Source organism: Macaca fascicularis, chromosome 12 (genome assembly GCF_037993035.2).
Source record: "Macaca fascicularis isolate 582-1 chromosome 12, T2T-MFA8v1.1".
Taxonomy (NCBI): Eukaryota; Metazoa; Chordata; class Mammalia; order Primates; family Cercopithecidae; genus Macaca; species Macaca fascicularis.
The window spans coordinates 124,434,416-124,462,388 of record NC_088386.1 but is presented as its reverse complement, the minus strand read 5'-3'; the positions used below and the strand labels follow the sequence as shown (position 1 = coordinate 124,462,388).

The following is a 27,973-nucleotide window of genomic DNA, read 5'->3' as shown; positions in this document are numbered from 1 at the left end:
CATGTAAAGAAATACATTGTATTTGACTAGAAAATGCCATAAGCCTATTGGAGTCGCTCTATTTCTTCATCTCCTTATTCTTTATCCTCCATCTTCTTCATAGAAAACCCGAACAGTATCTGTGCTATTCACTAATATACACCTAGTTGACCATTGGATACAACATAGGTGCTAATATTGATTGGACAACTAAACAGGAATGTGATTAAAGCAATATGAGAGAACCTTGAAACAAAGACAGTGACAGTAAAATCCGTGAGGATGTCTTAAAGATGATGGGCCTTCCTCAGGGTGAGAAGTGGGGTGTTCTACCAAGTGCTTTGTGTGTAATGATTTGAGAGGATGATAGGGCCTGGAGCGCTTGGGAAAAAGAACAAAATACAGGTATGGCAGAAGATGCAACTGGAATGTGGAATGTGTTCCTTATTGGAAGCTCTGGGGAATCTACTTCCAAGCTCATTCAAGTTGTTGACCAAATTCCGTTCTTGTAGTTGTAGGGCTGAGGTTTCTGTTTTGTCGATAGTTGTCAACCAGAGTACAGTTTTGCTCCTACAGGCTGTCATTTTCCTTCTCAAGTGTGCCATGAGCTCCAGGCCTCTACCTAACCTTTGTTCGTGGATCCTACATCTAAGAGCCATAGAGTTGTATCACAGACAATCCTTCTGATGTATCTAACCTCTAATTTTTCTTGCTGTATCTCTCTGACCCCAGCCAGAGGAAGTTCTCTGCTTTTAAGGGCACATGAGATTTAGTGGTTCCATCTGTATAATCCAGAATGATCTCCTTATTTTTGCTTTTTGGTTTTTTATTTTGCTTTGTTTTGTTTTGAGATGGAGTTTCGCTGTTGTCACTGGGACTGGAGTGCAATGGCACGATCTTGGTTCACTGCAACCTCTACCTCGCAGTTTCCAGCAATTCTCCTAACTCAGCCTCATGAGCAGCTAGGATTACAAGCGCCTGCCACCACACCCAGATAATTTTTGTATTTTTAATAGAGACGGGGTTTCACCTTATTGGCCAGGCTGGTCTCAAACTCCTGAACTCAAGTGATCTGTCCGCCTTGGCCTCCCAAAGTGCTGGCATTACAGGTGTGAGCCACTGCGGCCAGACTGGTATCCTTATTTTCAGGTCTGTAACACTGATTACACCTTCAAAATCTTCTTTGTTATGTAACATAACATAGTCACAATTTTTAGAGATGAAGCATTTATTTGCAGGACCAATACTACCATAGACACGACCGAATGTATGAAATGTTCATAGAGTCCATGATGGTTCACAGTGGCAATAAGAGAGTGAGTGAGAAGCCGAAGAAAGTTAACAAGTGCCGTGGGCAGAGACACTCAACATTATTTATCACTTTCCATTGGAATCTTCCAACTAACATTATTTATCACTTTCCATTGGAATCTTCCAACTAAAAAAAAGAAAAATGTTCTTTGTCTTATTTTTTGTTCCTAAAATTCTCTCATTTGTGCTATGTCTAAAATCCATCCGTGTTAGCTTCGTAATGAACACTGAAACAATTTACATGTAAACAATAATTTCACCAGTTTAAGTAGCGCCTCTGGTATTTTGTTATTTTAGAGTCTTGGTTTTAGAAATAACTCGGAATTACCCAAAGTTGAATTCTTTGTATCACTATGTGAAAAGGTGTGATTGGATTATAAGCAATAAGCTCCCTCCATCCCACACTCTCTGACTTACAGATTTGCCCTTTAAAATTGGCTGAAAATATATGTCTGTGAATTATGAATAATTTATGAAAACAAGGCAAAAATCTAATAATAAGCAACAGTGTCCTTCACCCAATACACAAGATGAGTTAGTGGGTGTTTTCATCACTGTGTGTGAAAAGTGACTAGAAGATAGGACCCACATCTAGTTGTATTGTTTAGGTAAAATATTGTATCTATGCAAGCAAATCCAAATGATTAATTGTGCAATTACTACCCCATCTACACCAATGAGTCTTTGTGGATGTGTTCATAGTCAGTGGAAATAAAATGAGGTGTAAACATTGCTTTATCTCTGTCACATGCGACCATCCCTACATGGAGTTCTCGGAGAAGTGGCAGGATCCCTTCTCATGTATTTTGTGACACAGTTTGGCATGTCAATCACCTTTAGGTTTCCTCTCAAATTCATTTTCTACCATTCCCCTGCTCTCATCTGTGTCTTAATGACATATATTTCCCACGCTTCTTTGTCCTCTGATTTCTAGGTATATCCACCCAATGAGATGCATTTTTAGAAGATATGAGGGTCAAAGAAGAGAAGCCTGAATTTTTCTCTTTTTTCTGTTTTCTATGGAATTTCCTTACAGCTCTGGATTCCATCAAATAGATTTCCAGCAGGTAGTACTGGTCCCTGGGCTTGGGCAGTATCATCTCCTTTCTTCTTTGTTAACGTTTAAGACAACAACAAAAAAAGGCTGTAAGAAAGATGCTAAAAGATTCATTTAAAGATAGGCAAAGGACTTTAACCAGAGCTCAAGTTTGACACTGGTGTCTGCTGCCATTCCAGAATTATGTCAAATGTGCTCTCTTCATAATACAGAAAAGTCTGATGCATCCTGCTGCTCAGAATAGTTTTGATGTTTTGTTTTGGATATTTAATGGCTGGCCTAAGGGTTCTCAATGAGTATGGAATGAAAAAATAGGAAAAGGTAGCATGCTTGACTTTTTAGTCTATTACTAATTCAAAGGGCCATATCTTAACCAGATGCATACCAATGGAGCATAAATTTTTTCATCTGCTTCCTTAGAAGTAACTAGACTGTCATTTAAAGTCACTTCTATTCACTCACTCTCATCAACAAATGTAAAAATCTATGTTATGATAGGCTAACAAAGGGCATTTTAGAGGTCTTCAAAATGTCACACATTTTCTTCTTACTATAATTAATTTTCTTCTTACTATAATTAATTTCTCCTTAATAAATTCAGTTAGTTTAAATGGTTTAGTTTTGAAATTATGCATTGGGTACTTTTCACATTTTTATAGAAATTTATATTTAGTTTATAGTAAGTATGTGGTATGGAATATCATGTGGTCTGTTTAAAATACTACTTACTGATCTTGGCATGGTGGCTTATGACTATAATCCCAGCACTTTGGGAAGCCGAGGTAGGAGGATCACTTGGGCCAGGAATTCAAGACCAGCCTGGGCAACATAGTGAGACTCTCATCTCTATAAAAAATAATTTTAAAAACTTAGCCAGGCATGGTCCCACCTGGGTAAGGTAGTGAGACCGTGTCTCAAAAAATAAAATAAGATAAAAATATAACTTATAGAGTTGTCTTTACGGTTGGACATTTTCATATCACTTTGGATGTACTGAGAGTATTTTTCAGTTTATTGGGGATTGGGAACAATGCAAATTATAGCATGTCGGTTTGGAAATGAGTGTATTCACTTTTTAAGATAAACTCCAATAATTGCCTTGAAGATGTCAATTTTGCAAGTGTTGTTGAGGTGTGCACATACACACACGCACGTTTATAAAAATGGATGTATTAGTTTCTTTTTGCTGCTATATGAAATTATCATAAAGTTAGTGGCTTAAAAAGCACAAATGTATAATTATGGAGGTCAGAAATCTTAATTGAGTCTTACTGTGCTAAACTCAAGGTGTTGGCAGGACTGTATAATTCTAATGGAGGCTTTTGGGGAAGATATATCTCCTCACCCTTTTCAGCTCCTAGAGTCCACCAGTACTCCTTGGTGTATGGCCCTCCTTCATCTCAAAGCCGGCAATGGCCAGTCAAGTCTGTCTCACACTGCATCACTCTGACACTGGCTTTTCTACCCCTCTCTTCTATCTTTTAAAGACACTTGTGATTACTTTGGACCCAAGGGATAATCCAGGATAATGTCTTCATCATAAAATTCATCTGATTATTCAGCCTTAGTTCCACCTGTAACCTTAATTTCCCTTTGCTATGTAACATGACATATGGACAAGTTTGAGGAAATAGAACATGTGTATCAGTCTGTTCTCTCATTGCTATGAAGCAATACCTGGGACTGGGTAATTTATAACGAAAAGAGATGGGATTGCAGTGGCTCATGCCTGCAATCCCAGAACTTTGGGAGGCTGATGCAGGAAGATCACAAGGTCAAGAGATCAAGACCATCCTGGCCAACATGGTGAAATCCTGTCTCTACTAAAAATACAAAAGTTAGCTGGGCGTGGTGGAGGGTGCCTGTAGTCCCAGCTACTTGGGAGGCTGAGGCAGGAGAATTGCTTGAACTCAGGAGGCAGAGGTTGCAGTGAGTCAAGATCACACCATTGCACTTCAGCCTGGCAACAGAGTAAGACTCTGAAAAAAAAAAAAGAAGAAGAAGAAGAAGAAAGAAAGAAGGAAAGAAAGAAGGGAAAGAAGGAAGGAAGGAAGGAGGGAGGGAGGGAGGGAGGGGGGAAGAAAGAAAGAAAGAAAGAAAGAAAGAAAGAAAGAAAGAAAGAAAGAAAGAAAGAAAGAAAGAAAGAAAGAAAGAAAGAAAGAAAAAGAAAGAAAGGAAGAAAGGAAGGAAGGAAGGAAGAAAGAAGGAGAGAAAGAAAGAAGAGAGAGAAAGAAAGAAAGAAAGAAAGAAAGAAAGAAAGAAAGAAAGAAAGAAAGAAAGAAAGAAAGAAAGAAAGAAAGAAAGAGAAGGAAGAAAGGAAGGAAGGAAGGAAGGGGATTGAATTGGCTCATGGTTCCATAGGCTGTACAAAAAGCCTGATGCAGGCCACCTGCTTGGCTTCAGGGGAGGACTCAGCAAACTTACAGTCATGGCGGAAGGCAAAGAGGAAGCAGGCCCTTAATGTGTGCAGCAGGAGCAAGAGTGAGAGAGTTGGGGAGGAGCTACACACTTTTAAACAAGCAGATCTCATGAGAACTGACTTACCATCAGGACACAGTACCAAGAGGAAAATTTGCCCACGATTCAATCACTGCCCACCAGGCACCTCCTCTAGCATTGGGAATTACATTTCAACATGAGATTTCAGTAGGGATACATATCCAAATGATATCAACATGGATATATATTGTTTTTGAGGAGAGTATATGGACGGGGGTGGTATTAATTCTTTCATCCACAAAGGGAAACTGTCAACTTCCCTCAGAGCAGCTCAGGATTTCTCAGAATAGTTTTCAAAATTCTTACTCAATTTAAGGTAAACCACTTTAAAGTTTATGGTAGTATTTGTCTGCAAAATAATTATCTCTGATTTTGTTTTATTTTTTATTTCACCTCTCCTTTCCTATCCCACAAATCTTTCTTAATATACTTATTTAATGTGCATCCTACAAATACACCCTTTACATATATGTGAATCTGCAAATATCATTTTATTATTATGTATATGTTTATACATTTAAACATTTTATACATTAATTATTATGTATGTATTTATACATTTTATTATTATGTAGGTGTTTATACATTTAAACACTGACCATGTTTGAGAGATCTATATCCACATTGTTTTGTGAAGTTCAAATTAATGTCTTCTCACCCCATATATTATTCCATCATACATCATATTTTACAATTTTTCTTAAGGCAGGGTAGGCAATCAATGAAGTGACCATGTTCTTGGGACACAGCAACCGTGGTGACTGTACAGTAAACACAATAAGCCTCAGCATTCGCATTGTAATTGAGCACATTCAAGCAAAGCTATCTTCAGTAAGGACTTTCCCCTTTAGAGAGCGTGTGAAATTTGATTTTATGTGTCCTCAAATTGACCTTTTGCTCATTTTAATAGCAAATAACACACCCCGGGTAGATATTCCAGATGCTAATGAGACATATGACATATGAACAAGCATGTACAACTACTGCACATGTGCACCTAGCTTTCTAGTAACATCTTCCCACCTCCTTATGAATAACCATGTAAGACTCCCATAAAGGGAGTCTCCCTTGTGCCAGTCTGTGCTGTCTCATCCTTACAAGTAGCCAGCCCTGAATCCTCTCTCTCTCAGGGTACACTGTTTATTCTGCACTTAACTTCTAAAATATTCTTTTTCTTTTGCAACAAATTACTCTTTTTTTGTAATAAAACACTTTTTATTTTGCAATAAATTACGCTAAAAAAACGAAACAGCTACATTTCCTTTGCTGTGCATCTCTTGTTGAAATTTTAACTAAAAAGACAAAAACTGAGGTATCACATTAGCCGTCAACAATCCTTTATTGGTAGGTAGGTATTGATATCACTTGACTATGATCACCTTTCTCATACATATGTCTTAATGCATCTGTGTGAAAGTGTTTCTATGGTAAACATCCAGGCTAGGGACATAATTAATTCACTAAATACTATTATATTAACTTTTAAAATGGCTACACAAATGAATATTCCTATCTGTAAAGTATGAGGATTTCTATTCCTTTTTTGATAGAGTCTTTAAGAGAACAACTAAATAATAAGTTGAAATTAACTACATAAAAAGAGATGGAAGGTTAATTTTATTGTAGAGCAGCCATAGGATATTTTTTACCTGCAACCTTATGAATATGTACATAGGATACTCACATTAACTTATTAGTTCCTTCCCAGTGACTCCCTGGCTATATCTACTGAAGCAAAAAGAACCAGTTCTCTGTTTTTCTTTTCTGGACTCCTCTTATCTCTGATCCTACTGGTCCTCTTTTGGACTTCACACACAGTTCTTGACACGAGTCTGCTTTAGAATCTTTGATGCATTTGTATCCACATGTCGTCATCACCTGTGACAGATCTTGTTAACGCAATAGTTTAAAGTTTAGTTCAAATCTTTATTGCCCGAGTTTAATAAACATTTGTTTCTTTTCTGTGTTTTTCTAATGCCATGTTCTCATTCCTTTATAATACCAAAAGGTGCTTTTTCTAATCCGAGTGTTCTCTCCTTTGCTTATGTTCTGTCTTTGACTCCGTCTTTTTTGATCTCTGCAGTTGCTTCTCAGAGCTTGCTTCTGCCTGTCAACAATACAGGGACTATTTACGCTCCTTTTGGACTCAGTTTCTGAAAATGGAATTTCCCACATTGACTCAGCATGATGCTTCTTCAGTATGGCTATTAAACACCTCATCCTGCAGACTTCACTATGTCAGCTCTTAGAATGTATTTCCCATAAATGTACACACTACAGAAAAAGTAGATACTGATATAGTATTATGGAAGACCTCAATTGTATGTAAGGAAGACCTTATTTGTAATAAGCTCTGTGTTAATCTATTCATACTTATAATACCAACTTTTGCTGAAGTTCAGAAGAATATTAACCACTGAAAGTGAATTTTAAAAACATAAAGCAACATTTTGTTTTAAAAGCTTACATTTGTCCATCTGCTTTGTTGAATTCTTTCTTAGTTTTCGTTTTTTGGTGTCTTCACTACATATATAGTAAAGACACAACATATATGTAGAGTTTACAATTTGCTCCATAATAATTGCAAGAATGGCCACCTTCCTTTATTCTTCTATATAAACAGAAATCACTAATTGCCAAGGTTAAAGAGAATGCTACATCCTTTGTTCTTTAGGGATTCCCCTACTTCTCTGCATGTAAGTCACATAAGAGGGCTTATGGCTCCTGTGTTTATTGTTAAAGCAAAACCTCACTGGACAGGATGAGCGAACAAAACTTGATGTTATTCCCTTACTATGGGGAAATAGGGGAGAAAGCACAGACCAAGTCTAGATGCTTAGTTCCCCTGAAATAAAGGATAGGAAAGATTTTAGCAGTTTGAGCAGGAGTGGCATCTTAGATCACCTGTGTTTGTTAATTGGCTTTACCTTAAAAAAGCTAATTTTCTCCTATCTTTGTGACAAGTGGTAGTCTTACAACTTGGAGCAGGGCTTTCGCTAAAGCTAGGCTCCCCACTTACGTATTAGGTCATTCTTGCATGGCTATAAAGAAATACCTGAGACTGAGTAATTCATAAAGAAAAGAGATTTAATTGTTTCATACTTAGTTTTGCAAGCTGTACAGGAAGGATGGCACTGACATCTGCTTGGCTTCTGGAGAGGCCTCAGGAAGTTTCTAATCAAAGGGTGAGCAAGCATCTCACATGGAGAAAACTGAAGAAAGAGAAAGGGAGGTGCCACACACTTCAAAACAGCCAGACCTCATGAAACCTCATTCACTGTAGTGAGGACACCACCAAGGTTATGACGCTAAGCCATTCATGACAAATCCACCCCATGATCCAGTCAACTCTCTCTCCCAACATTGGGATTATAATTAAATGTGAGATATGGGCAGGGACAAATATACAAACTATATCACCTTCCCGCGGAGACTGGGAGAGAAGGGCATCATCAATCTTGATGACTACATTGAAAAGGGATGACTCCAAGGTGCTTAAGAAAGACAGTCCTGGGTTGCAAAACTGGCAGAAGCCTTCTAAAAATTTACACCACAAAGGGGCAGAAAACGAATTTACAATGGCAAGTGCCTAAAGTAAATACTCTAAGAAAAGTCAGGGAGAGACCGCAGGGGTTACGGCAACTGGATTATATAAGGACAGGGTGAGAGGGAGGGCAGGTTCCTAGAAGTAGGAGAAGCCCCTCTGGGGTGTAGTCAAACTAAGGAGAACATGAAGGTTGTCTTGATCAGTAGCTATAAGGAACTGTTCTCTGTGTGTTTGCCCATCTGCTATTTTTTCAGCAGCCTTCTCTGCTGCAGGAAAATTTGGGCCCTTCCTCTCCTCTCTGCTATGATCTCAATGTTTGTGTTCCCCCAAAGTGTATATGTTGAAATTGAATACACAATGTGTTGGTATTAAGAGGTGGGATCTTTGGGAAGTGACCAGGTCATGAGGGTGGAGCCCTTGTGAATGAGATTAGTGCTCTTATAAAAGAAATCTGAAGCAGTTCCCCAGCCCCTACCACCATGTGCGCATGCATAGAAGGTGCCATCTAGGAGGAATGAACTCTCACAAGACACTGAATCTGCTGGTGCTTTGATCTTGGACTTCCCAGTCTCCAGAACTGTGAACAATACATTTCTCACAGTTTATTTCTCTTGCTTCTCTCAAGAGCAGCCTTAGGTATTTTGCTATAACAGTCTAAGATATTTTGATACAACAACACAAATGAACTGCTTTCTCTTCCCAGCATGCTGCCCTTTCTGAAAAAGTCCTGACTTCCTGGACATCTGAGAGGCTCAGAGCCCCGTTTCCCCGACAATCATCCTCTAAGCTCATGCCAGATCCTACCAGAATTTTGAGTCGCCCAGGACTCAACAGTTCATCTGACCCTGTGAGGGAGGATAGAGAATTAATCTTCCATTTATTGGCTGATACATGTACAATAGCACATAAAGGGTATCACCAATAAATTCCTCAAAGTTTCTCTTGTTACAGAACTTAATGTAGGTGTGAAACTTTGGACGGCAAGTTCTTGTACTTACAATCTCCCTAGAGTTCACCAGACTCTCTAAAGAATGCATTTCCGAGAGGTAGCAGGAATTCTTAGCCTGTACTGGTTTATCCCTCCAGGTTACACTTCCCTGTGCTCCCCTCACAGAGAGCCACACACTTTCCTGATTTAGGCAGATTATGGTCACTTCATTTCCAGACTCCTGGGAATTAATCTACTGGGTGACAGATGCTGGCTGTTCCTCTGAAGAGCAGCCTTAAAAAGCAAGATGTACCCAGGAACTGTTTCTAGTGCTGCTGTGGATAAAATGTAACCCCTTTCCTGGGAGTTGCTATCTTGCATTGCCATTGCTAGGTTATTTGCTCTCCTGTTCAGGAAGGCCATGCACTTGATCCACTGGGTGTTCAGTCTCCTTGCTGGTCTTAGACTTTTAAAGCTTCTTTAGTTTACATGTAATAATAAATCTCAATTCACATTAATTCATGTTCATGTTCTTACCACAAGTAGACAGCAACGGCAACCCCTGCCAAGTCAACCAAACAGCAAAAACAAGAAACACACTCAAAAGAACACAAGGAAATGTTTGGAGGTGATAAATATGTTCAGCAACATGGTCATGGTGATGGTTTCATAGGCGCATGCTTATATCATGAAATTATATACATAGAGTATGTGCAGCTTTTTATGTATCAATTATACATCAATAATACTTTAAAAACAGTCAGACCATTCCATTATCAAGAAGGTGGAGGGAGAAGAGAGATAAGTAACCTGGCTGTCATGGAGCTACACAAAAAAAGAAAAAAAAAAATGCCTACATTGGAACCAACAAACCACATACCCTCCAAAGGGAAGGAATTGTTTTTCCGAAGACAGATTTTTACAGATTACGTTCTTTTCTGGTTGAATCACAACACTGTCATTTTTTTATGAAAACATCCCCACCTTATTTTTAAGCAGAAAAACAAATTTAAAGCAGACAAAAAGCTCAAGCACAACATTTTTGAATTAAAATTTGAAGACACTATTTTGGATAGAAAGCAAGTGAAAAAATTTGCTTTTAAATTCTTTCCACCAGGCACAGTCTAGTCAATTTGTTTGACCCTTTTACAGACTTCAAATTGCACAATATTTTTAGGACTGCTGGAGGCTAAAAGGAGAAAGGACAAATTCATCCTACCAGTTAATGATAATTTTGATTACCTTGATCTCTTACATTCTGTGCTGTACATGCTAAATAGTTTTTCTATTGTTTAAGCTAATGGTCAGGAAAACAAGAGTCTATAACCAATATTAAGTTTATGTCCTAATGAAGGCAAATAGTTTAAATTAGTTTAGTGTTGGAATGAAAGAATGTATTTTAAAAATTATTTTAATTATAAAACACTAAATATATATAATGCTTATTAATTCAGTATCTCTATTTAATTGTAAACTTAATTGCCGAATGTGTATGTCCCTTAGTTTGAAATGCTGCGACCAGAACTTGAAGTTTGTTAATTAATATTAGAGCTCAATTAAACTTCTAATATATTTAATCTGGTGGTAATAATGGAGTCAAGGTGAAGGAGAGTGATACACCAAAATGTCTATAATCAAAGTGGATTAGAAGCTGTTACTAGAGTTAACAGCTTTAGGTAAAAGTTGATAATGGCCTCGTATTTCAGTCTGAAAAATGTCACTAGTCAGCATGGTATCACAGGTCAGCATGGTAGCACAGGACAGTGTTGTGGCCTGGTGACGGCTCTCCAGAAGGCCTAATCAGGTTCTCAACATTTAATTGCATTGAGGCAGGTACACATGAAAATAGTGGGGAAAGGAATAGCAGGGCAGTGGGTATCTGGAAATGCTGCAGCAGAGCTTGCACAGGGCAGCAAGGTGGAGTCACAAACCCCTGGATGATTTGCATTTGCTGAAGATCAACAAGGATGCTTTGACATAAAACCTGAATGGTAATTTTTTTTAAGTATATACGGTTGTGCCCTCAATGGTAATTTAAACATCAAGTTTTTTGGGTCATCTTCTGATTAAAGAGTAATATGTGTTTATTATTGGAAATGTGGAAAATACACAAAACATATTTATTTTGTTTAATTTAAAAATTAAATCATAACTAAGACCTGAAGCATTATTAAGGTTTGGGGTTTTATGTTGAACTCTGTTTTTCTTAGTTCGTCCCCATCTGTACATTACCTCAGGTATAAATTTCTCTATATGTTCTCTATATGGTAGCAACAACAAAAAAAAACCCAAAAAACAAAACAAAACAAAAAACAACAACAACAACAACAACAACAACAAAAACCTCCCCAGCTGGAGAGAAGTCCTCAGTCAATACCACAGGCTCAGCTTTCTCCACAGCCCTGTAGGCCATGTGCCTTTTTCCCTCTACCTTTTCTCTTTGTTTCACAGGGCCACTTCCAAACCATATCCTGTCTCTTTCTTAAAACTCATAACTTCATGTTAGGAGGCTTACCAGGCACCTTCCCTCCTTATCACAGTCTCTCTTAACTCAAGATCACTCCCCTGATTCTCTGAAGATTAGTTCCTGTTTCACAGTCATTCTTCCAAATCCAAGCCTGTTCTTGGTGATTTCAATTGTTATGCAATATGTCCTCTTTGGCCTCCTCTCCTTTAAGGAGCTAATACTTTTCACTTCTCAACATCTTATTCCCATAATTATACCTTAGAAACCTTGTCTTGCCTATATTTTTATCCCATACTATGATCACCCCCTCCATTTTTCCCCATTCTATCCCTCTGATACCCCAATGTCAACAATTCTTAGCTCCCCAGTGGGCCCTACAAGTCTTTAAGCCTTTCACTATTTCACCATCCCTCATCCCTGTCATGTCTTATTCCTTACTCGCTAAAATTCTGTCCATCTGTCCATTCATTCATTTGTTCATTTCTTCAACAAATATCACTGCTTTATTAAGTAGTCATGTAGAGCAAAGATAGGATGTAGAAGGGAAACTAGAGTAAAGAACTATGTCGATGAAAGACAAATATGTCTACTCTGATTGAGCTTACATTCAACATAAAACAATTAACAAGATAAATAAGACAAGTGAATTAAATTGATACTCAGGTGGCGAGGCTAATGGAAAGAATAAAGCAGACATGGGATGTCAGGTAGAGTGGATTTTCTGTAAAGTGGCCAGGAAAGGCCTCAGCAGCATGTAACATTTGCATGACAACTTAAAGAAAGAGGAGGACAGGGAGGGGTCCAGAGAGATACCAGGCAAAGGCAAGAGTAAATGCAAAGACCCTGAGCTGGGAGCAGGCCTGGAGGCAACTATGTCTGCACTGAACTGAGCAAGAGGGAGAAGGGAACAGCTGGAAATGGGATCATATTGGACATGAGGTGGTGGTAGGGCTGGAAGTGATACAGAGTCAAGTTTTATAATAAAGACTTTGAATTCATAATCAGCTCCGTTTCTTCCCATCCTGCTCAACTCATCCATAACCCTGGTTAGATACAGCTCTTTGTCTGCACTGCATGAAGCTGTGCGGCCAAACTCAACTAGAATAGTGTGCTTCACCATAGTTACTGGGATTACTTTAATTTCATGATAATTCACCTCGAGGGAGCTCTTCATGTAGTCAACAATTCCCTTCCTCTCCCCACACAGCACCATGTGCCACAGCACACAAACACACATGTATACCACACACCACACATGAACATACTATCTACCACACACACACATGCAAACACATACGCCGCACACAGATACACTCGCACCAATCAGTCCAAATCAGAGGCTATTCAATACCTTCTCTTTCCTTAGCCGAACATTTCTTCTCAAACAGAAATAGGTGAATTCTGGGTCCAAGTGCATGTGAGCAAGTTGACATGGTGGCAGCTACTTGTGGAGTTTTCTGTCTGATATCTTCACTACATTCAGTCAACTAAAAGGCAAGGTTGTCATCTGAGAACAAAAATGGGAAAGGAGAAGAGAGAGGTGAGGAAGAACAGCACTAGAAGTTCCACTGCTCTAACTTTTAAAATCCCTATGAGCACAATAATTTCTCGTTCCTCTTCTACAGGAAAAGAGCATAACTGCTTACCAGAAAGCGCTGAGCTTTAGAAATGAAATGCTCCTTAGCCCCAGGGACATAAGAAGAAAATAACCACATTACACTGATTCAGGTTGCGTCACTTCCTCAGTAAGAGATGGTGTGATGAGCGATCGGATCGTTCATGGAAGTTTGCCACAGATGCAAAAATCTGTGGACTTTTGATTCAGTCCTGACAGAATTTTAATCTTGGCCCTCTCACTTCAAACTGAGTAATAAATCTCATAACCCCTCTGAGACTCAAGATTCTCATCTGAAAAATGGGGATAATCTTGAATTGTTTTTGTAAGGACTAAGTGACTAGCACATGTAAATATGTTACTATAGTTCGGCACACAGAGGAAACGTAATAAATGGAGCTTAGCAGGAACATATTCCTCTAGGTACATACACAGCATAACATTTTTAAACCATCAAATGAGTAGTCTATATAATATAGTTTCTGCTTCAAGCTTCCGTATGCCTCATGGCAGAAAGTGTAGCTTTTATCAACTCAGGGCAAACATAAGTTTTGGGAGCAATGGATTTCCCTATCCACTTTCTCCCTGGAGTGATGGCCTAATTTGACAGACTTAGGTAGTAGCATCACAGCACTGGGGAAGAAAACCCTGACCTGTCCACAGCAGCAGGATCTGAAATGCATCAGCTTCTGGTCTAGTCCACACGCACAGACACTTCTCCACACTAGCATCTGCTGGGCTCTCTGCCCACCTGTCCCTTCTCCAGTCAGATGGTCCATCCTTTTCTTCTCTGAGGAATTCTTGAGCCAAGAATCTAGGTGTTTGCTTAATGCTTCTTCTTCCTTTCCCCATAAATCTATCACTACACCCACTTAACTGCCTTCAAAGCAATACTGCAAATGCATCTACTTTTATACACTTCCCTGCGCACCATCCTAATAATGCAAGTCGTTATCACCTCCTTGAATTTCTACAGCATCTTCCCGCTTGGCTGTGCTGATTTCATTATCCTTGTGTAACTTTCCAGTTCACCACCGTGCAGTCACAGTAATCTTTTATAAAGCATAAATGAAGTACATTATTCTCCTGCTTAAAAATCTCCCAATTTCATCTCATTTCATCTAGTATCTAATATTCTTTCCCTGGTGTAGACAACCTTACCTGACCTAGATCCTGCATAATCTCTCTGACTTCATTAAGTATCAATCAACCTATCACACACATTTGCTCACTTGTTCTTAACACTAAGCTTTTCCATAATGTATGCACCCTGTATTAGCATTCTCTGAGTGGAAGGTCCTCATTTTGATCTTTCCAACGCTGCACTTTCAGCCAATTTCTTCATTCTGCTTTAGCCTAAATGCCACTTCAGAGAGGCTGTTCTTCATTATCCAATCTAAGGTAGCTGCTCTCATCACTTTCCATCACTTCTCAATATTTTACTCTCTGTACACACATTTTTTCACTGATCGATGTTCATCTATTTAGTGTCAGTCTCACTATATAATGTATATAGCACATAATACATGCTATAGTTTAGTGCAGGGACATTTTCAGTTTCATTGTTAAATTTCCACCATATGAATGGTGCTTCTGAGACTTAAGTGTTTAACAAACATGTGGTGGAAGAATGACTGGAATTCTTTTCCTGATAAGCAATAGGAAATTGATCAAGCAGAGATATCATATATGTGAAATATTTGTCTGTCAGATTGGCTACAATTGATAAAAATAATTTATAGAGTCATTGTCAATTTGGCAAAGGTAAGTAGAAATATTTTCTTGTTCTAATATTCATTTCTTTTATTAGTTGTCTAATTTTGTCTGTATTTTTATAGATATTTGCATTTATTCCTTTGTGAATCACCCACTTTTCCATTTCACAATTCTTCTATTGGGAAGCTAATAATTTTTAATTATAAGTTTAAATCTATAGCTAATTTCCTATGTTTGTAAATGTTTTTCACTGTTATGTTTTCTTAATTGTCATGATATTTGACATAAAATTTTGAGATTTTAGAAACTTTTAAAAAATTGTCTTTTCTCTACAGTATTAGCTTATTCCTTAACCAAATATCTATTGGCCAGCTTTTGTATGCCAGGCATTTTAGTTAGTGAAGCAAGCAATAAAAATTCTAATCATGATAATAGCTATAAAGAAAAACAGATAAAAGGAAAAGAGGCTGACTTGGTCATAGTGGTATGGGGGAATTGGGTAGTAAGCAGAAGTGCTGAAGAGTTGACATTTGAATTGAAGATAACAATGAGACAGCCATGGCCAGGCATGGCGGCTCACACCTGTAATCCCAGCACTTTGGGAGGGTGAAGTGGGTAGATTGCTTGCATCCAGGACTTGCTTGAGACCAGTCTGGGCAACATAGCAAGACCCCATCTCTGCAAAAAAATAAAAAATTACCCAGGCGTGGTGGCACATGCCTGTAGTCCCAGCTACTCAGGAGGCTGAGGTAGGAAGATTGCTACTTGAGCCATGATTGTGACACTGCTCTTGCAACAGAGTTAGACCCTGTCTCAAAGAAAAAAGAAAAGAAAAGAAAAAAGGGAAAGAATGAGGCAGCCATGTGCTTGGCATAGCATTCTGGGAAAAGAGAAAAGCAAATTTATGCATAAAATGCTTGGCAAATTTGAGTAATAAGAAGACTAATGTATGTGACTGGTTGTGAAACAATATGTACTAATTATTCTAGGATTATTTACTACATGATTCATCTTTTTTTAAACTCATTTGACAACTTTATTATCAGTTAAATTGTTATATGTGCTTGGGTGCAGTTTTGGACTTTCTTTTCTGTTTCATTTTTCTGTCTATTCAAACACCAATAATTATCTTTCACTTGTGGTAAAATTTTAATATTAAAATAAAATTTTAATATTTTTATTATCTGTGAAAATTCTTAATTATTGGTATTTTACAAAATTTTCTCAGTTATTCATCTTAATTTATTTTTAAAGTTAAATTTTCCCATCATCTTGCAGTTTGTGAAAAAGCACTTCCTTATATTTTTAAATAGTGTTACTTTATTAGTATAAATTACCTCTGAAAAAGCCACATATTTGCAATGTTTTTCTTTCCATAAGAAATCTGGTTTGTTTCATCTTCAAGTCTTTTTAAATGTCCCTCCAAAATACTTAGTCCAATTCATGTAGGTCCTCCACACCTAATTTTTATTCTTTTTTTTTCTCATTCCTAGCTTTTTGAGGTTAATATTATGTAATAAAACAGCGTTATACAAGGCCGGGCGCGGTGGCTCAAGCCTGTAATCCCAGCACTTTGGGAGGCCGAGGCGGGCGGATCACGAGGTCAGGAGATCGAGACCATCCTGGCTAACATGGTGAAACCCCGTCTCTACTAAAAATACAAAAAACTAGCCAGGCGAGGTGGCGGCGCCTGTAGTCCCAGTTACTCGGGAGGCTGAGGCAGGAGAATGGCGTAAACCCGGGAGGCAGAGCTTGCAGTGAGCTGAGATCGCGCCACTGCACTCCAGCCTGGGCGACAGAGCGAGACTCCGTCTCAAAAAAAAAAAACAAACAAAAAAAACAGCGTTATACAAAAACCACTCTTGGATATCATAAGAGACAAACTAAAGAGGTCTCTTCAGTATGGCATTTTATAAAGTCTTAGCATGTGAAGCAGCTCTAAGACAAAGTACGTTTGTGTTGTTATAAAACATTACCATAAAAAAGCCACTCTGTATTATGAACACTGAAAATCTGAGACCTGTCTCAGTTAATTTAGAAAGTTTATTTTGCCAAGGTTGTGGACGCATACCCACGACACAGCCTCAGGAGGTCCTGATGGCATGTGCCCAAAGTGGTCAGAACACAACTTGGTTTTATACATTTTAGGGAGACATGAGAGATCAATTAACAGAGGTAAAATGAACATTGATTCAATCCAGAAAGCTGGAACAACTTGAAGCAAAAGCAGGACAACTTGAAGCAGACAGGGGGCTTCCAGGTCACAGGTAGGTGAGACACAAATGGTTGCATTCTTTTGAGTTTCTGATTAACCTTTCCAAAGGAGGCAATCAGATATACATTTATCTCAACAAAGGGATGACTTTGAATAGGATGGGAGGCTGGTTTGCCCTAAACAGTTTCCAGCTTGAATTTTCTCTTTAGCTTAGTGATTTTGGGGGCCCAAGATATTTTCCTTTCACATTTCCCCCCTTTTTGTTTTTAAAAATCTCTTGGAGAAAGCATTTTAGAAGAAAATAAATCTCTAGTGCCAGGTTTTGTCTGATCTCTTATGGCTAGGATGGTTTATTCCTAGACAGGTAGGTCCCAAGTTATTAGGAAATCTCATTTTTAAAAGGTTTTGAAGTCTCATGTCCTGTGAAGAGAAAATAGGGGGAGGAAGAACGAAAAACACAATGAACAAAAGAACAATCCTGGAAAATTGATATAGGCTACATTACTCTGAAGTCCATACATTAGTAGGCAGGTATGAAAGTGGCTTATTTATGTGAATAGGTTGTGGTTATATTTTTCTGAAGTTTAAGTTGTCTAGCTTCAGCTCACAGGGCTTTATGAAGGCATAGCATAGTTTTCACTGACTCTAAATAAGAAAAAAACGGGAAAAAAGAAGGAAAAGAATTAAAAACATTATTTTTAAGACTTGTAGCCAAGAAAAATTAGAATTAGGTCCAAACGATAGAACATAATAAAAATGGAAAAACATCAGGCAAGACTAGAATCTAACAACAAATGTACTATAGTTTCGGAAACATATTTTTTCTCTCCAGTTTCCCATTTTTACAAAAGAAAAATCATGGTAGGACTGGTTTGCTTTATTATACTTGGCCTAATTATTTCTATATAGTAAAGCAATAATAATTATATATCTACATAGGCTTTTTAATTGGCTTTGATGAAACTTTGTTCCATAGAAGGAATCTCAGATAAGACTTTTTTAAAGCCTAGCCAAGTCATGGATTTGTGCCATCAAATAACTATGAGTTGGGTGATCCTCTCCTCTTGAGGTTCCAAGATAAACTTGAGGCTCCTGGGCCTTTCAGAAAGTGACATTCTTTACTTACCAGAGGTCAGGAGCCCTCTATAGGGGCTGTGTAGACAAAAGTAGGAGGCAAGTTTTTAAAGGGACTGTTATTGACTCCATAAGTCAAGTTTGATTCCTTAAAGGAAAGCACACCATTCCAGTCAAAGCCTTGGCAAAATAACCAGCTTCTCCAGTTGTGTCCTGTAATAAATGAAAACAGATTCTTATGCACTTATGTAAATAACTGTATTGTCACAAGTTAAGAATACTCACAAATGGTTTCCAAATTCTGGAGAAATCAGGTAGAGAGAAATAAATATGCTCCAAAATTTGTTCATAGGAGTGTACTTTACTCAATTGTTAAAAGGTGTAAATAGCTTAAAAGAAAAGTCTTCTTGGCTCTGAAAAATAAAACAAAGGATTGCAACTTTTTAACCTAAAAGTTAAAAAGATTAGTCTTCTATTAGTTCAGTTCATGCAGTTAACTCCTGTTTCGCCTGACATTCATGATCATTTTAGCTCTCTGTGAGAGTCCTGAACATTTTTTTTCTCTATTCTAATGTTACAATCTCCAAAGTTATCAGAAACCTGAATTTAAGACAACCTATTAGAGTTCCATAGCTGATTACAAAACCACCTTCTGTGGAGGACTAAAACAAGACAACAATTGTCTGTGGATGACAAAAGGTTCTAGGACAGCCCTAGTCAAATACACAATTAACAAGAAAATTTGTTACTGCTGTGGTACACAGTAATTTAACAATTATAATTATTACTGATAATGTACACTAAGTCATATCAGAATTGTAGGAGTTTCCCATGATTTTGGAATACCAATAACATATTTACACAAATACAGCCTAAAGAAAACCAAACACCATTGCATATATGACAATGTTTCCTGTATAATTTTTATACCAAGTAAGCCAAATTATGTCATTTTTGGACTTTAGGGAACCTAATATCTTAAATGATTAATTAGATAAGAAAAAGACATAATTTGTAATTTGATTTTGGAAACTTTGTCAAATATTAAAGGTTTAAAACACTTAATATCACAAGTCATTGTAAATAAGTCATTCATTTGACCAAAGTGATAGCTCAAGGATTTTTGAATAAAAGGTGAAAACCTTCATTTTTTGAGCAAGAAGACTTAATTTTCCAAACAATAAGCTCTGATAAAAACAGCATAAAGACAATTAAATTTGTTTTTTAAAATTTGGCATACAATCTATAAAATTTTTATCCAGAACATAAAATATAACTCTCATAAGCTTTTCGTAACTTTTACAGCCTTTTTTTGGGGTCAGTTAATGCTTCAAGAAAATCTTGTTAATCTGACACAGGTCCCTATGCTGGTCTTGCATGAATGTGCCTTTGACATTAATGATTAATTTATAAAGAAACTGAACTTATTTTATCTCTCAAAATCAGCCCTTATAATCTCACACCCACTTCTTCCATGCTAGTGACTGGGCCTTGGGGAGTTGAATAGCTTTAATTTCTGGCCCAGTGTTTCAGGAATGCAGTTTATTTTGATTGGAATTTTCTACTTGGCATAAAGATGTGGTTTTAGTTGCTGAGTTGCTGTCATTGTTTAACATTTAGCAGGACTTGGTGTTCATTTTTAGACCCAGGAGTCAAAGCCCTGTAAGTCAATGTAACAAGCACTTTTAAAGTGCATACAGAGAGATACATGGATGTAATGACCTTAATTTTGAAAAGAAAATTTTAATCTCAGTTTTTTTCCTAAGCAAATCAAAGCTTAATAATAATATGAAAACTTGATCATAAAGAAGGTTTTTTTTAAATGAATCCTCTTATTTTGACATACACAGACCATTCATAATATGCTTGGACTTTGTTTTTTCCTGAACATCCTTCTTTCTTAAACAACCAGTCATATTATTCTAGGACAAAATTTACTATATAATTCTTTCTGATACAAAATTATTTCTCTTTAAGCTTTCTTACCACAAAAAACCCTTTATTTTTTATAACTTTCTTTACATCTGTAATAGCATGTTTTCAAACTATTGATCAAGATGTACCTGAGACTAGGTGATTTATAAAGAAAAAGAGTTTTAATGGACTCACAGTCCTACGTGACTGGGAGGCCTCCCAGTCATGACCCCCACAACATGTCTTTTATTTCCTTGTTCCTTTTCCCTTGTTTTATACATGACCTTTAAATAAGCCTTGAAATAGACAAAAATTGTTCACCTTTTTTAAAAGGACACACTTTTTTTTAAGAAAAAATGTTTTCTTACAAATATATTTTTATTGGAAATATACCCAAATAATGAAATACCTATTATTTAATTTAATATAACTTTAGATTCTAAATTATGAAGAGTTTATCTACAAGTATTCATCCTATACATTTACCTAATTATTTACTTAGATTATTTATGAAAACTGAGATAGTCATCATTTAAAGTTATGAAACCACCATTGCAAAATTATAACTAAGACAGTGAAAAAGATTTGACTTACCTGACTTCAATCTTGCTTTTAAGCTCTAACCTGCCCTTGTTCATTCCTGAGCATAGGCTGAACTAACTTTGAGAACAACTTAGTTTATAGTTTAGCTTTGAAACAAAGACATTAACAAATCTTACTGCCTGTGGGCTAGATCACCTAAAGTCACAAGATTAGAAGTTACGATAATCTTACTGAATTTAAGATGCAGTTATTTTTATTAAACTAATATCAATGTCTTATTTATTAAAGATTACATGAAGATCATTCTGCTTTGGGCTAGATTTATAGTTTTTTAACCCCTTTGCCCAGTTTTGACACCTTATAGCATTTGGCAGGGATAAGTATAAAATTTCTTGATTAATGAATGCAAACAAAAATGTATGCTGGCAAATTCTTAAGACATTTCTAATGTTATTTTAGAAATAATTTTAAAGTCAGCTTATTTATTAAAGATTTTAAGTCACATGAACTTGAAATAGCATTTGACTAGTTTTTTTTTTCTTTGGTATCTGATTTAAGCACTTTTATTTATTTTTTAAGCCAATTAATTAGAGGTCTTTTATATACTTTTTAGTAGTGAAACATTGTGTACACAACACATAAATATGTAGATGTACTAGGCCTGCTGAAAAATGTGTATCTTATAGATTAATAAAGATCTTTTTTTTCCCTTCTTCTTCTTTTTTTTTTTTTTTTTTTTTTTTTTTTTTTTTTTTTTTGAGATAGAGTCTCACTTTCTTGCCCAGGCTGCAGTACAATGGCACAATCTTGGCTCATGGCAACCTCCACCTCCTGGGTTCAAATGATTCTCTTGTCTCAGCCTCCCGAGTAGCTGGGATTACAGGCATGTGCTGCCATACCTGGGTAATTTTTGTATTTTTAATAGAGTTGGGGTTCCACCATGTTGGCCGAACTGGTCTCAAACTCCTGACCTCAAGCAATCCACCCACCTTGGCCTCCCAAAGTGCTGTCATTACAGACGTGAGCCACCATGCCCAGCCTTCTTCTTTTTAAGTCTTACCCTAGGCAGTTGTCAGCTAAATTTTCAACTGAACATAAAATTTTTTTTTTTTTTTTTTTTGAGACGGAGTCTTGCTCTGTCGCCCAGGCTGGAGTGCAGTGGCCGGATCTCAGCTCACTGCAAGCTCTGCCTCCCGGGTTCACGCCATTCTCCTGCCTCAGAGATTTATTATAAAGGCCTTCAAATATATACACACATGCATACACATACACACATACACATACATACACACATACACACACAAAGGTTCTATAGCTTTTACTTCAGTACTTTAGCCATGATATAAATACAAATTTGCTGGTTTGCAAACAAATAAACAAAAAATGGTTACATCCAAACAGTGACTTTTATCTCAGTAGAAAAGTAACAGCAGGTACAAAGCAGGCAAAAAAGAAAATAGAAAAACAGGGACTCTAGGAACTCTATAACTTGCAGGTTGACCTTAGGGCTCTTTTTCCTTAATGTAGATGTGCATAAAGACCATATGACTTCCATTTTACTCTGGCAGGTAGAGGTGCCTTAAAACCTATGGAGTGGCTCGAAAAAGGGGTCATTCTCTTTGTCTTCTCTACATTCTTCGTTTATTTGTTTCCTGCTTTTTTTTTTTTTTTTTTTTCCCATAAAGTAGGGACTGAGCTGTGGCCTAGGGTTTTTGTATGGTGGATTGATGTGTGCTGCTTGTGGGCAGGACTCCACAGTCTGTCACCACTGAGTTGTTCCCACCCTCTTATGTGTGTCAGTTTCTCTCTCTAGAGGCCTATGACCTCTGAGAGGGCTCAAAACACTGGGTGATCAGCCCTTGCATGCGTTTTCTGGATGAGACATTTTTAAAATTAATTTTTGTTGAGGATTTCCCTGCAGGGCCGCTGCATGCTGTTGGGGGTCAATGCCTCAGACACTCCCACAAGGCCCCCGTTCACAAAGGGGTACCTTTCAGCTGGGAGGAGCAAATATCCTTTCTCCTCAGAGCTGAGGAAACTCAGTCTCTCATTTACCTATGAAAACAACAATTCAGTTCCTCATGCAAATGTGCACAGACGAACAGAATTGAGATCAATTTAGGGAGAAAAAGCAATACAGAAGACTCCTTAGAATGTGTCTCCTAACTAAAATTTGGATTCTTAAACAACAGCTTCCTAAAAGAGAGAAAAAAGAAAAAAAATAGCCAAGACCACTTCCTGTAAATTGTACTAGGCCACTCATAACTTTGTAGCTCTCATCCACCATTATACACGTCAAGTTCAAACCCTCTCACAGTGCAAGGACATTTCTGTTACCCCCAAAGCCAAAAAGGTCAGGTCATGCAATACAAGAAAACAGAGCTTTAGACCTAAGAAGAATCTGTACATGGCTCTTGGAATTCCACAAAGAAACACCCAAAATAGGTGAGTGGTGCCTTTGTTCTGAATTCTTTAAAGGGGTTCAAGTCATTAGATACTTTCTATAGATATTTTTTGGTACTGCAGATGGCAAAGGGAGAAGGAGGTATAGGGTGGAAGAAAAGTAGCAAATGAAAGAATTTTTTTTTTTTTTTTAATACAGGAAGCAAACACAGAAACCAAGCACTTGGTTTTTTGATATTTTTCTTTTGGTTTCTTCTTTTGTGGCTGTGAGGAATTTTGGTCAGTTTAGAGAGGCTTTGGTACCTTAATTTAGAATTCTCACTCAGATTTGACCAAGTCGGATAGAGTTGGTCAAATCTGATAGGAGAAAGACAAAACAAACAAGAGCAACAAAAACCCCAACAACATGATCACTGAGCACTCTAACGGTAAAGAGAGATTAGGACCTTCTGGTTGTTAAGTGTTAGCCAAGACAAAACACCAATTCAGCTACTTACCTAGGAATGGGTCTCAGGCTGAAGACTGTTTTCTATCCTCCTAGAAGGAGGAAAAGACTCAAACTGCTCTTCCCTGCTGGGAGCGAGCTCAAACTTCATAAAGGAGTTACCTGCCTTCCATCATCATGGCAACAGGAAATCGTGTCTTCCTTGTTGAATGCAAGTAAAACTTCAAAAGAAAAAGGAGTTGTACAGCAAAATATACTTTAGATCTTGACCAAATTTGGGGAGATCAGGGATTCTCTGGAAGGGGTGCTCCCAGAATTCAGCAAATTGTCCTATTGGTATGAGCCATCAAGTTAGCTCATGCTGGTACCAAGCACCAGTAGGTGATTTTTCAAAGGTCAACATCTCCAGAATCCCTTCATGGTTACCAAAATGTAACCATGAATCCCTCATGGTTACATTTTGGTAATGTAAGAATCCCTTCATGGTTACCAAAATGTAAACTCCAAAAATCTGAGACAGGTCTCAGTTAATTTAGAAAGTTTATTTTGCCAAGGTTGAGGACACATGCCCATGACACACAGCCTCAGGAGGTCCTGACGACATGTACCCAAGGTGGTCAGAGCACAACATGGTTTTATACATTTTAGGGAGACATGAAACATCAATCAACATGTGTAAAATGAACATTGGTTCAGTCTGGAAAGGTGGGACAACTCAAAGCAGGGAGGGTGCTTCCAGTTCACGGGGAGCTAAGGGGCAAATGTTTGCATTCTTTTGAATTTCTTATTAGCCTTTCCACGGGAGGCAATCAGATATGCATTTATCTCAATGAGCAGAGGGATGACTTTGAATAGAATGGGAGGCAGGTTTGTCCTAAACAGTTCCCAGCTTGAATTCTCCCTTTAGCTTAGTGATTTTGGGGGCCCTTTCACAGCATAATAATATGTGCTTTGATACCAGTTCCCCACAATGGTTTTCAGGAAATGCCACCAACAGCTATGTGACCAGGGCAATAAGTTTACCCTCACTCAAAGCTTGTTCCCTTCCAAGCAAAATGAACATAATTGTGTGCCGGATAGTGTTGTTGTAAACTAAGCAGAGTAATGTATGCTAAGCAAGTTGTATGGAACCTAGCACAGAGTAAGCACTCAACAAGTGTTCGTTCCTAATATGGGAAAGCTTCTCTGGGACATAATTAGGGCAAAAATGAACTAGAATGTTGAAAAGCATAATTTTTCTTTAGCTGTAATTTTTTCTCCTTGTCTTTAACTTTGCACCTTCAAAAGAATACACTTTGTTTGTTTGTCTGTTTGTTTTGGAGACAAAGTTTGGCTCTTTTTGCCCAGGCTGCAGTCTTGGCTCACTGCAGCCTCTGCCTCCCAGGTTCAAGTGATTCTCCTGCCTTAGCCCCCGCAGGTAACTGGGATTACAGGCCCCCACCACCACACCCAGCTACTTTTTCTATTTTTCATAGAGATGGGGTCTTACCATGTTGGCCAGGCTGGTCTCAAACTCCTGACCTCCGGTAATTCACCCGTCTCGGCTTCCCAAAGTGCTGGGATTACAGGTGTGAGCCACTGTGCCCAGCCAAAAGACTACATTTTGAAGCATTCCTTTTTTTTTTTTGAAATGGTACTTTATTATTTCATTAGTTTCCCTTGGTTGCTATAACAAATTATCACAAACTTGGTGGCCAAAACAAAAGAATTTCATTTTCTCACCTGTGTGGAAAATGGAAGTACAAAATCATATCACTGAGCCAAAATCAAAGTATCAGAAGGGCCATACTCCCTCTAGAGGCTTTAGTGCAGCAGCTCCCAGCCTTTTTTGGAAGGCAATTTTTCCAGGGACCAGTGGTTGTGGGTGGGGGGTAGTTTCAGGATGATTCAAGCACATTACATTTATTGTGCACTTTATTTCTATTATTTTTACAGTGTAATATATAATGAAATAATTATAACTCATTATAATGTAGAATCAGTGGGAGACCTGAGTTTGTTTTCCTGCAACTATACAGTCCTATATGGGGGCGATGGGAGACAGTGACAGATCATCAGGCATTAGATTCTCATAAGGAGCTCGAAACCTAGATCCCTTGCATGTACAGTTCACAATAGGGTTCGTGCTCCTATGAGAATCTAATGCTGCTGATGATCTGATAGGAGGTGGAGCTCAGGCAGCAATGCAAGCAATGGGGAGCTGCTATAAATACAGATGAAGCTTCACTCGCTCGACCACCACTCACCCCCTGCCGTGCAGCCTGGTTCCTAACAGGCCAGGGATTGGTACCAGTTCATGGTCCAGGGTTTGGGAACCCCTGCTTTGGGGGACAGTCTGTTTCTAGCTCCTTCCAGCTTCTGGTGGCCATGGCATTCTTTGGCTTACAGTCATATCACTCCAGTCTTCGAGGCCAACATTTAAAAATCTCTCTCTGTTCTATTTTTACATTTCTCTTTATGTGTGATCAAATCTCCCTCTGACAGGTAAGGATACCTGTGATTACATTTAAGCCTCAACTGGATAATCCAGGATCATCTCCCAATGTGAAGATCATTGACATATTGGCAAAGTATTTGACATAGAAGCCAATATTGACAGGATCCAAGGATTCAGAACTTTTAGCCTGGGGGTCATTATCCACACTACTACAATCATGTTCTGCTAAAGATAATTTAAAACAATACAGAAATACTGTTATACATTTAAAATAAATTGGAAAAGTCCTTGTCAAAAATAGAAATAACTTTTTTTCATAGGTGATATGTTTTCTCCATTTCAGACAAATCCTTCTAAAGTTTAAGGAAATTGCTGAACAACTTTGTTGTTCTGGCTGCTTCTTGAGGGTGTTGTGATAGGGCAGGAATCTTGAATACTGCAGGGCAGATGGATGCTGTGCTCAAAGAAAATTGAAACCTGATACCTCAGGAGTCCATGTTTTAATATTTTTCAACTCCAGAGACTCTGGAACAATCTATTCAGAACCTTTGAAACACAGCACAATAGGAACAGCAGAAGGCAGACACAGTGTGAAGCATGACTGAGGTCCAAGGCTTAGCCTAGATTATGATTATTCTACCACCTGAAGCTTCTAACTTAATAGGACATATAGAAAAATGGTTTCTTGCCGGTTTCCTTTGTGATATTGGAAATAACAGAACAGCCTAAGCTTCCGTGTTATTGAATTACTTCTGGAGACTTTGGACACATGTGGGGAGAACTGTGCAGTGTGGGAGGCAAGTTGGGAAACAATTTCGTGTTTTATACCAACTGAGGGACATTAGCAAGGATGATCCAAGAAAGGTAAAGGCTCCAGGGCTGTAGAACGTGAAGTGAAAAGACCCTTAGAAAAGAGTTGTACAGAGAAAAACCAACCTGGCTTTTAGTATTTTTGTCAAAAGAGTGGTAAAAATAATAATGGTTGAAAAAATAACGAAACCATGTCCCTCTTGCATACAGCACTCTCGCTTAAGGGGTTGAATGAGTTTGGGGACGCCTATGGCTCTAAATTCTTGTCACTGGGGAAGGGATCTGCAGTTGAAAGGCTGAGTGACCAGGGACCAAGGAAGGTAGGATGCCTGGTGCTGCTAACAACTATGTATGCAGCATAATGCCCACCACCGTGGACACAAGGCAAAGCCTCCCACCACCTTCACATCTGTAATCCTGTAGGGTTCTCAGACAATGCCAGGGAAAGGAAGGAACCACCCCTTGCCAGACATGATTGGGATTGAACAATTTTCTCAGTTAAAATAAAGTTTTAACTTTATTTAAAACAGCATCAGCAACAACAACAACAACAACAATGTGATGTGACTTCGTTTGCACTTCAGTATTATCACTTAAGCTTATACACATTATACAGGCATATAGTAAAAGTTACAGAAATTGAACCAAAATTGATTATGTTTAAAAAATGCAGTTTCTGTATAAAAGAAAGAACCTGCAACTTTCTATTAAATAAGTTTTAGTAAAATTAAAACTCTAAAACATAGCCTCTTAACAAAAGCAACAAACAGAACAGTTTGTACAAAATGATTCTATTTGTGTAAAATAGGAGGAAATATTTATACGCATAACCTCATGTGTGGACAAAATATTTGTTGAAGGACACTCCCATCACCTTTGTAACACTGGTTTCTCCCAGGGAGAGAATCTTGGTGACTGGGGCAGGGACTGGAGGGAGACTTTCCCAGCCTGTGTGAGCTAATAGTGACAAGTATTTGGGAAAAAAAAGAAGGGTCTAGAGAGAGAAGATGGTG

General features: G+C 37.9%; 1 long non-coding RNA gene across 1 annotated transcript in view; it reads left to right on the top strand.

The window, feature by feature from the left end:
- The window catches only part of LOC135966457 (uncharacterized), a 125,216-nt gene that overhangs the window by 54,463 nt on the left and 42,780 nt on the right, over positions 1–27,973 (top strand). The gene's annotated exons all lie outside the window — the stretch shown is intronic.